Below are 9,711 nucleotides of genomic sequence, written 5' to 3'. Positions count from 1 at the left end.
CGTATTTTACCCGTGAAGGAGGATTCACCTGCTAATTGAGGCAAAATCATTGCAGTCCGTAGGTAAATCGAAAAATAAAAAATACGACTTAAGGAAAGCAGTACTTTTTTGTTAAGCACGCTTTATGATCGAACAAACATAAATATAAAAAGCAGTTCTTTAAAAAATGCAAAGTCTACTACACACTTATGGGGTAGGTATACACTCTTATACCAAAGGTAAACCATGTGCTGCTTTGTAAAAGAAAAGTAACTATTTACAACTATATAACAAATGTAAATATTGATATAAAGTATACTTGTGTTCCATTAACGGGTGGCAGTCCAATCAATGGTCTCAGTATATTAAAATGTCAACGCTTGCTTATGCTCAACAGACACTCTTATCCTCCACATTTGACACTTGCCTTGGCCTGGTTATACTTTTAAAACTCGGTTATTAAAAGTAAGTTGCGGTCTCAAAACTCGTCACACACTGGAAATTGCAGTAAATAAAGAACTAGCGTTAATATATTTAGACGGCAAGGTCTTATTTTATTTAGTCTGACTTAGTCCCACTCATATAAAACTGCTCCTCTGCTGGACAAACGCATCTCTTTTTATCTCCCAGACTCCGTCGTTGCTATTTTTTGCATCGATCTGGGAATGTTTCACAAACAATTATAAAAAATTCAGAAACTTTAAAATCATTGTCGCTATTTCTGTAACCGATTAGTTGCAAATCCCCGCAGATAGCATTCGCAAAGCGCCACCGTGTACCGAGTCGTTCCTTTTTTAGGCACAAATACCTGAAATCCGCTTTGTTAAGCGACGTCGTGTCCAATTATCCCATAATCCACATCCACCACGCTTTGTCCTCTAATTTTGAAGCTCTGAATCGGATTTCGCAACAATGGGTATGATACAGTTGCATAAACCAAACAAACTCCCGCGTTCAAATTGTATTTGTTTTTGTAATTGCATTTCAGAATAAGTATATTGTGCATTTAAGCGCTAGTGGTGATATAATTTTCTTATGTTGTGCAATAATGCAATTGCTTGAGAAACATAGGTCTCAACAAGTCAAATAGAGGGATGGGTTTTTGATATCTAAACCTTTTCGTTCCAAATATACGCCAGTACATCAATACATGGTTACCTATTGTTTTTTTTTTTTTTTTTTATTTTTTTTTTTTACTTTATAGAACTTAATATTCTACTAAAAAATAACCAAGTATCATTAACTTAACTAATTTTCTTTGTTGTAATAACGTTAATCTAATAAGGCATTCATCACGCTTGCAATTAGGCTTCGATCCAAGGAGCTAGGCACCAGATCAAGGTAACTGATACGTGCTCAAAGAGGTGCCAATAGCACGTCCTTAGCAATTACCGCAGCTTGTATGTTAAAGATCAATCAACACCGCGCTACTGCCTGCCAATAAGTTATTGGCATAGTTTCTGTTTATGTATGTAGAATAACATTAAAGTAAGCAATATTGTTATATGAGCCGAGGATTCGTTCTTAAGATTTTTTACTTGAGACACTGTTTTTTTTTTAAGTAGAAAGAGCACTTACATTTTAATACAAAATTGTTTCCTCTAATTTTCGCAGCTGAAAATAATGCTTCAATGAAATAGTAACGTTAATTACCTACTTGCTTGAGATTAATTTGCTACTCAAATAAGTAATTGTTTATCATAAAATAGTTAATGCCTTTACTGTTTTAGAAAAATGATTATTTTCCATATCTATACTAATATTATAAAGCTGAAGAGTTTGTTTGTTTGTTTGTTTGTTTGAACGCGCTAATCTCGGGAACTACTGGTCCGATTTGAAAAATTATTTCAGTGTTAGATAGCTTATTTATCGAGGAAGGCTATAGGCTATATAACATCACGCTACGGTCATAAGGAGCTGAGCAGCAACGAAAAACGTTACAAAAACGGGGAAAATTTTGACCCATTCTCTTAGGTGACGCAAGCGAAGTTGCGCGGGTCATAAATATGACAATCAACGAACAATTTTCTTTTCATTGCTGCATTAAAATTATTAAAAGGTGAACAGTTTATATTATAAAGCTGAAGAGTTTGTTTGTTTGTTTGTTTGTTTGTTTGTTTGAACGCGCTAATCTCGGGAACTACTGGTCCGATTTGAAAAATTATTTCAGTGTTAGATAGCTTATTTATCGAGGAAGGCTATAGGCTATATAACATCACGCTACGGTCATAAGGAGCTGAGCAGCAACGAAAAACGTTACAAAAACGGGGAAAATTTTGACCCATTCTCTTAGGTGACGCAAGCGAAGTTGCGCGGGTCATAAATATGACAATCAACGAACAATTTTCTTTTCATTGCTGCATTAAAATTATTAAAAGGTGAACAGTTTATTCTTGATTCAAGGTTTATAGTGACATCTAATGGTAGTTTATATTACACTTATAAAGCGCCATCTGTTGTCGAATAGAAATAATAAAAATAATTCTGAAAGCGGTCGTGCTTAACTAATAGATGGCAGTATGCTGACAATGAGTTACAATATATTGCCAATAGATGGCATTGCGCAATTGTTAAACTAAAAAGTTCAATTTCCACGTTTTTATTTTTTAATACATACAATGACGTATTGACTTAGCAAGTTCATTATGGTTCGTAACTTAACATAATACAATAAGTTATGATGCTATTGGTCGCGGTATTATAATTAATTAATATTTTTTACTTTGCCTAAGTACTTACTGATTGAAATTTTGATGAAAACATACAAATTGAAAATTTAAAATGTCAATATTAACCTGTATAACAACTTACACTTAACAAGAATTCGTAGCCTCAGTAAGTTAAATTTTTTTGACCATAATTAAAATATAATTTTTCTGGATACACAATTTTCAACAATTCATGATATAGGTGCATAAATGCAATTCGAAATGAATTAATATAAATGGTAGTAACAGTAAGCAAGTGCTCACAAATCTATGAAAAATATAATTTCCACTCTGTTATATCCGTTATGTAAGTAACAGGGAATGTTTAACAATTTCGACATCGCAGACATCAGCCGAAATAGCTCAGTTGGGAGAGCGTTAGACTGAAGATCTAAAGGTCCCCGGTTCAATCCCGGGTTTCGGCAATCCGTAACTTTTTGATTTTTATATCCGCAGAAATACCAAAAGTAGTCAATTTTAACACTAGTAGTATAAAAACTCTCTTTTTATGTAATGTTTTACAATAATATGGGTAATTTTTTTATTAGTCACATACAAATAAAAAAACTACCTAAGTATAATAAACCAAAGCAAGCACGCAATTAAATTTCAAAAAGAATAATGCTTTTTACAATATTATTAGATCCATGTTTCATTTAAAAATTCATTCCAAACGATAATTACAGAAAATACTTCTTTAAAATACATCCAAAGTGAATAACTAAATGTTTTCTGTCAAAATTCAAATAAGTTCAGGGGGCCATATAGCAACGATGTAAGAAGAATACCAGTTTGTGATATTTTAAGGCCAAAAAGAGATATTGCATCGGCCGGGAATCGAACCCGGGCCGCCCGCGTGGCAGGCGAGCATTCTACCACTGAACCACCGATGCTGATGTCTAACATGGTGAAAATGTAGAGTATAATATGGAACGTTAATGTTAAATCTTGTATGATAACCTTTATTGCACTTATTAAATAGGTAGTTTATTTTAAACTAACCAGTTTGTTTAATATCATACTGTTAATAAGACAATAGGTATAATTTTTATCAAACAGAGGAAATATCCTCAATTAAATTAAATTAAAGAAAACCTTTATTTTGGACATAAAGCGAGTATTTTTAAACATTTAAAAAATAAAAGGCAAGACTATTAAGTATTGACAAACGTAAGTTCCGAAAATACTTAATCGTTTTTCCAATACCAAATGCAATTACGAAGCTTGTATTTGCGCAAGTTGTTTCATAAATAACTAAAGTACATAAGATATGACCCTGAACATCTAACAACCAGGTTAAAGAATTTTGTCCATAAATGTAGGTAGGTATAATCCACACAAAATATGACATAGGACAAATGATTTTACTTGTGAGATATTAGGCACCTACCTAAGTAATCCTTTAATGCTTATTTATAAATTATTGAAGTCGCCTGAGGTCTCCAATTCCGCTAACATGTTGCTATGTTCTTAAATAATATAGGTAGCCTGTTTTATTACTATAAGACTAGGTTACAACTTACTAGGTCAGAACTTCGTAGTATAGGTAGGTACTTATAGAGAGTACGTAACTAGATATTTTTGCAATTAGTACGGATGGACTTTGCCGGCAAGCCATACACTTTCTATTTAATAAATTTTATTTGTACCTGATAATAATATTATTATTTAATTATTTTTTACCTTGTACCTATGTATAGATACTATCGCATCATCAATATATGGACTGAGAATTAAATACTACATACAAATTTTACTCCTAAGATCTCACCCTTATCATATAACCCACACACCGCTCGCGCTAAGAGTCGCTTATCTTATTATCTCACTGGTTAAAAACACGAGTGTGCTTCTGAATTCTGAACAACTTGGTAAAACCGAACGGTGACTCACTGAGAAACCTGAAAAAAATGCACGATCATTCTCACAGATATTCGTATATACTCATTTTATCGGATTATATGTAGTTAACATATGAATCGGTCAAGTGGCATTAAGAGCATGAAGATAGATAATAAAATAAAACAACTGAGTCATTAGTCAATCACTGAAGTGTCTAAATCTGCTCTGCATTATTCCTTAAAAGTGTAAAGACATATCGAAAATTATAATTATCCATCTAAGGTCAATTTGGGTAACTTTGAATCATTTGGGTAACATTGAACGTGGGAATTTGAACTAGTTTCGATTATTCTATCATTATGAAACCAGCGAGCAGTGATAGCCGAGTGGTATAAGTTGACACCTCCATCGCAAGTGGTCGCAGGTTCGAACCCGAGGCAACACACCAATGACTTTTCGAAGTTATGTGTGTATTAGAAATAATTATCACATGCTCCAACGGTGAAGGAAAACATCGTGAGGAAACCTTGCATGCCTAAAATTTGTTTAATACATTATTGAGGGCATGCAAAGTCCCCAACCCGCACTTGGCCAGCGTGGTGGACTCAAGGCCTAACCCCTCCCTCATTACGGGAGGAGACCCTTGCCCAGCAGTGGGACAGTAATGGGTTAAAAAAAAAATGAAACCAACACAATTGATAAAGATTTATTTTAGTTTTGCAAACTTTTATCAGTTACCCAAATGATTGAAAGTCATCCAGGTTGGCTGTAATTCAAATTAATTACCTATAAGTATCTGTCTATGTTTCCTTAATTTACGCTTTCGTGTTTATCGGTGTTTAGCATAGAGATTTAGCGGGTTGCTACCATAGAACATGGGAAGGTAAAAACTGCTGCTTTTAATACAAAATCAAAATGATTCATGATCATGAAAAGTAAGCGGAAGAACAGGTCACTTACTAATAAATTTTCTTTATATTATTATGAAACATAAACACATTGTAAGTATTAGTAAGTTGACCAACTAGGAAGCGATGTTATCGAACAAATTAGCTTTCATTGGGACGTGGATAGATGTGGCATCTAATCATAGCGATCTAGATTGGGCTTGTCATTAAAACACACTTAGTGATAGATTGCACTGCTTCATTGCATTGTTTACATTTACACATATGTGATATGAAGTAGGGGTGTGTTTCATATGTTGTAGAGCTGGGTGTTGTACATAATGTTCTCAAAGCGATGTGCTTTTAGCAAAGTACACAGGAACTCATAGAATACAGAAGACGTGATGGTGATGTGTAACAGACAATATTTTCTGTTTTCTAATGGAGGGACTTTGGATACCAGTCCGCGTAACCAAAATTCCTTTGATATTTGAATTTGGTTGAATCGTGTCTATATTTATAATCGTTTTAGTCGGGACAAATCAAACATAACTCAACTTTTAGAACTGCAAGTAACTGCAACTGCAAATTCCAAGTAGCCTCTGGTCCTCACTGATACAGAAAGATAGACAGATATTTGTTCAACGAGCTTTAAATGATTTAGATTTACTATCTACTCTAATAAACAATTAGTATCGTATCTAAAGACAATATGTCGCCATGCCAGTTGTATCCCTTAAACTATTAAAACAACGATTGTTTACTATGTTCCTCGAACTATTGAATAACAATAATGATGGCTGCGAATATTTTTACCAACGATTTATAAGAATCGACTTTATTCGTATCATTCTTAGAAATCGCTAAGCCATATTGTGTCATAAAGTTTAGTATCGGGACATACGAACTGAAGCACTCTGCGCAGTCGTTTTATGAGAGGGACCGTTATATTTTATTTGTTCGAAGAATACGTAATAGAATGAGGCAGTTAACTGCATTTATATACTATTAGAATCTATCATCACACAAATATAATGTAGAATTATTTTTCTAGTTGCATTTACTGGTCTTTAAACGACCAATGGGTTAAGCAACATTAAGTTGACCATTAACCATGCGATTAATGAATGGTTAATAAATAAAATATTAAATTGACGAACAGGGGGAAGCACAATATGGTATTAGATGTTCCAAGTTCCAAGGAACTAGGTATTAAAACCATGACAAGAGGGATAAATTAGCCTAAATCATAGGAATAAATATATCTTTAGCATGATTTGATTTTCACTTAATTTACTTTCAATAAACAAAAGGTTTGTGCAAACGTCAGTTACTTAATTATACCTCTAAATATGTACTGTATTGTGCACTTGGCTGCAAACAAAATAACAGATAAGCGAAATTATAGACTCATCGGGATGTCCGAGTGAGTCTGAGATGTCAGGGATGTTAATATAATTGGGGATATCTTGAAGATATTTTAATGGCATCAACATCTGACTGCATTGTAAAATAATTCAAGTTTAATTTTTTCTTCTCTAGGCCCCCGAATATCCATTGAACAAAGATCTGACTCGAGGTAACTAGTAACTAACAAGATAGGTTCCGACATTTTTATTCACATCACTATGAAAAAAAAGTAAGTGTGTTTGAAAATTAAATATACTTTTACAATAACTCATATTATTGTGATGTTATCAGAGAAAGTAATTATGATAAAGCAATGTAGATACACATGATTGAGTAATTACTAAATATGTTTAGAAGAAATTAACTTTTGATGTAAAAGGCTAATTGAATTTCTTGATTGGCTAGTTTTTCCCTGCTATTTATAAAAAAAGAAACCAAGAAGAGAGTCTTAATTAAAAATCTAATTATTTTTTGTTCTAGCACTGTACAAAGGCGATTGAGATGTCGACTGATATCTTGAATCAATAGACAGTTAGAACATTTTGAATGAAACTGTGTTAATAACCGGTGCGTTGTGAATAGTCGTGATCTGCCATGACTCAGAATATCATAATGCTGTCTGCAGACGCACGACCTCTTTGACAGAAAAGCCTTCGAGACCTCAGGAGCTATGACATGCCTCCCCGTTTATGTCCCCATATCTTTCAATTTCAATATAAGTATTTCTTTGTATAGACTTTACATTTAGGGTAAATAATAGAAAAATAGAATGGATAAAGAAATACAGCTTACCAATGCACGTTACCAACTTGCAACTCCACAATCCATGTAAATTTGTTTGCGGTATCGGCACGAAAGAGAGTTATACATACATCAATTGAACTATTTAAGGTAGGTACCTACAACTATTAGAATCTTGTTTGTTTGACTGCCTCCGTTGCGCAGTGGTTAAGCTCACCACACCGCTACCATTGCGTCGGGAGGTCGTGGGTTCGATTCCCACACGGAACAATTAATTGTGCTATCCACAAATAATTGTTTCGGGTCTGGTTGAGCTTTGTGTCCGTTGTTTGAATGTTTGTAAAGTCCCCGCGACACAAGAGCAATTCTTAGTGTGGGAGTTGTCTTTAAAAAAAGAAAAAGAACTTTAATATTGATAGGGTCCCTAACGGTTGTAAGTTAAAAATTACATCAAATGACTCATCTACAGTTGCAATACGTAAGAACTTCCATCCACTAGGATTGTATTATTTTGAGGAGATAAATTAAGACGAAGTAAGGGAGAGGCTCTTTTGATGTGATAAGACAATCTTCAACCAATAATGTCGGTATGCTATCGAGTCTACAACGTTCCGGGAGATGATGACTTGCAATAATTTAGTTCACATAATACTAAATTACTAAACGGGTCTCAAATGCGATGAGAAATTTTAAGGTTACCATACCTTAATTTCTGTTTTGATAGAATTACATCGACGTAGTAACGGCCTATAATTTAGTAGTAAATATATTTAGTTTAAGAACGTTTTTCACATTTTTATAATATTATCCAGGTAACAAAGATATTAATGGAGTGGTATCAATTTGAAAGCACGGTTTTCCGATCCTATGGTAAATGGTAAACCATTCTACCAAGTTGATACCAGGCTATTAACACAAACCTTATACTAATTTTGTTTGAACTTTACTTGCATTTTTAATAAGAATAAGTTGACTAATGTTACTAAAATCAGAAATACATAAAACAGAGAATTATTCAAAAGGGATACTATAGAGTCAGAACATATTTAACCTCGATGGCAAAGCATCAAGAAGAACGGAGATCATTGATCAAGATCAAGATCTGCCCGCAGTAAGGTGATGCAAACTTAAAGTAACTAGGTATCAATATTTACGGTAACTATCAGTATTTAATTCTGATTCATACATTTCCCCATTATCACACTTTACGCTGCCGACAGAGTTATCAGCAAAAACATACAAATTGACAGTTACATTTATATGAATGAAAATCCCTGGGGAGCTTCCCAATTTATATGTCGAAGGTTTCGAGACAAGTTGAAAGTGTTTATGACCAGTGATAAGAACGTTTCATTGATTTAATTCTCTACTATTGTCTAAAGTACCATGATTTACTAAGTCGGGCTTTATTCGGCTTTACTAACACCCGGAAAATGAGTGCTATTTGATTCCTATTATCAATTTTACTTGCTTGATCAAATTTTAAAAGCTTTTGAGTTTTTGCTAAACTTGTCTAGTACACAAATGTAAAACTTAGCTTTAACATTATTTCAATTCAAAAATATTTGTCAGCATCCGTTTTAATGTAATCTCGAAGTTGATTCTTACAGTTCTTTAAAGCCTGTTTAAATCGGTTTTATCACCTCTCCCCTTCGTGATATTTGGCGATTTAAAGCCTCACGTGATAGATTGGGAACTCCTAACGTAAGCATATTATCGTGAAAGATGTCAAAAGCATCTTTGGACGGTGGAATGTCGTAAGTTTCCGAAAAAGATCAATTACTTATTCCATCTTTGAACTTATTGACATTATCTAAGTTCTATGATCAAAAACACGATATGGCGCATGCAAACTTTTATGTTACACTAGCTGACCCGCGCAACTTCGCTTGCGTGACATAAGAGAGAATGGGTAAAATTTTCCCCGTTTCTGTAACATTTTTCCTGATACTCAGCTTCTATTGGTAGTGGCGTGATGATATATAGCCTATAACCTTCATCGATAAATAGGCTATCTAACACTGAAAGAATTTTTCAAATCGGACCAGTAGTTCCTGAGATTAGCGCGTTCAAACAAACAAACAAACTCTTCAGCTTTATAATATTATAGTATAGATTAGTATAGATAACATAAAGCAAGTCTT

At 33.7% G+C, this 9,711-nt stretch overlaps 2 non-coding genes across 2 annotated transcripts; one reads left to right on the top strand and one right to left on the bottom strand.

The window, feature by feature from the left end:
* The first annotated feature begins 3,039 nt into the window (after positions 1-3,039).
* Positions 3,040-3,112, top strand: TRNAF-GAA (transfer RNA phenylalanine (anticodon GAA)). Its single transcript has one exon. It is a non-coding gene; the product is annotated as a tRNA-Phe (tRNA).
* Positions 3,113-3,509: 397 nt separating this feature from the next.
* Positions 3,510-3,580, bottom strand: TRNAG-GCC (transfer RNA glycine (anticodon GCC)). Its single transcript has one exon. It is a non-coding gene; the product is annotated as a tRNA-Gly (tRNA).
* Positions 3,581-9,711: the final 6,131 nt, after the last annotated feature.

Source organism: Anticarsia gemmatalis, chromosome 13, assembly GCF_050436995.1.
Source record: "Anticarsia gemmatalis isolate Benzon Research Colony breed Stoneville strain chromosome 13, ilAntGemm2 primary, whole genome shotgun sequence".
In the NCBI taxonomy this organism is placed as follows: domain Eukaryota; kingdom Metazoa; phylum Arthropoda; class Insecta; order Lepidoptera; family Erebidae; genus Anticarsia; species Anticarsia gemmatalis.
The sequence above is the reverse complement of the archived record's forward strand: the minus strand, read 5'-3'. Positions and strand labels throughout refer to the sequence as shown.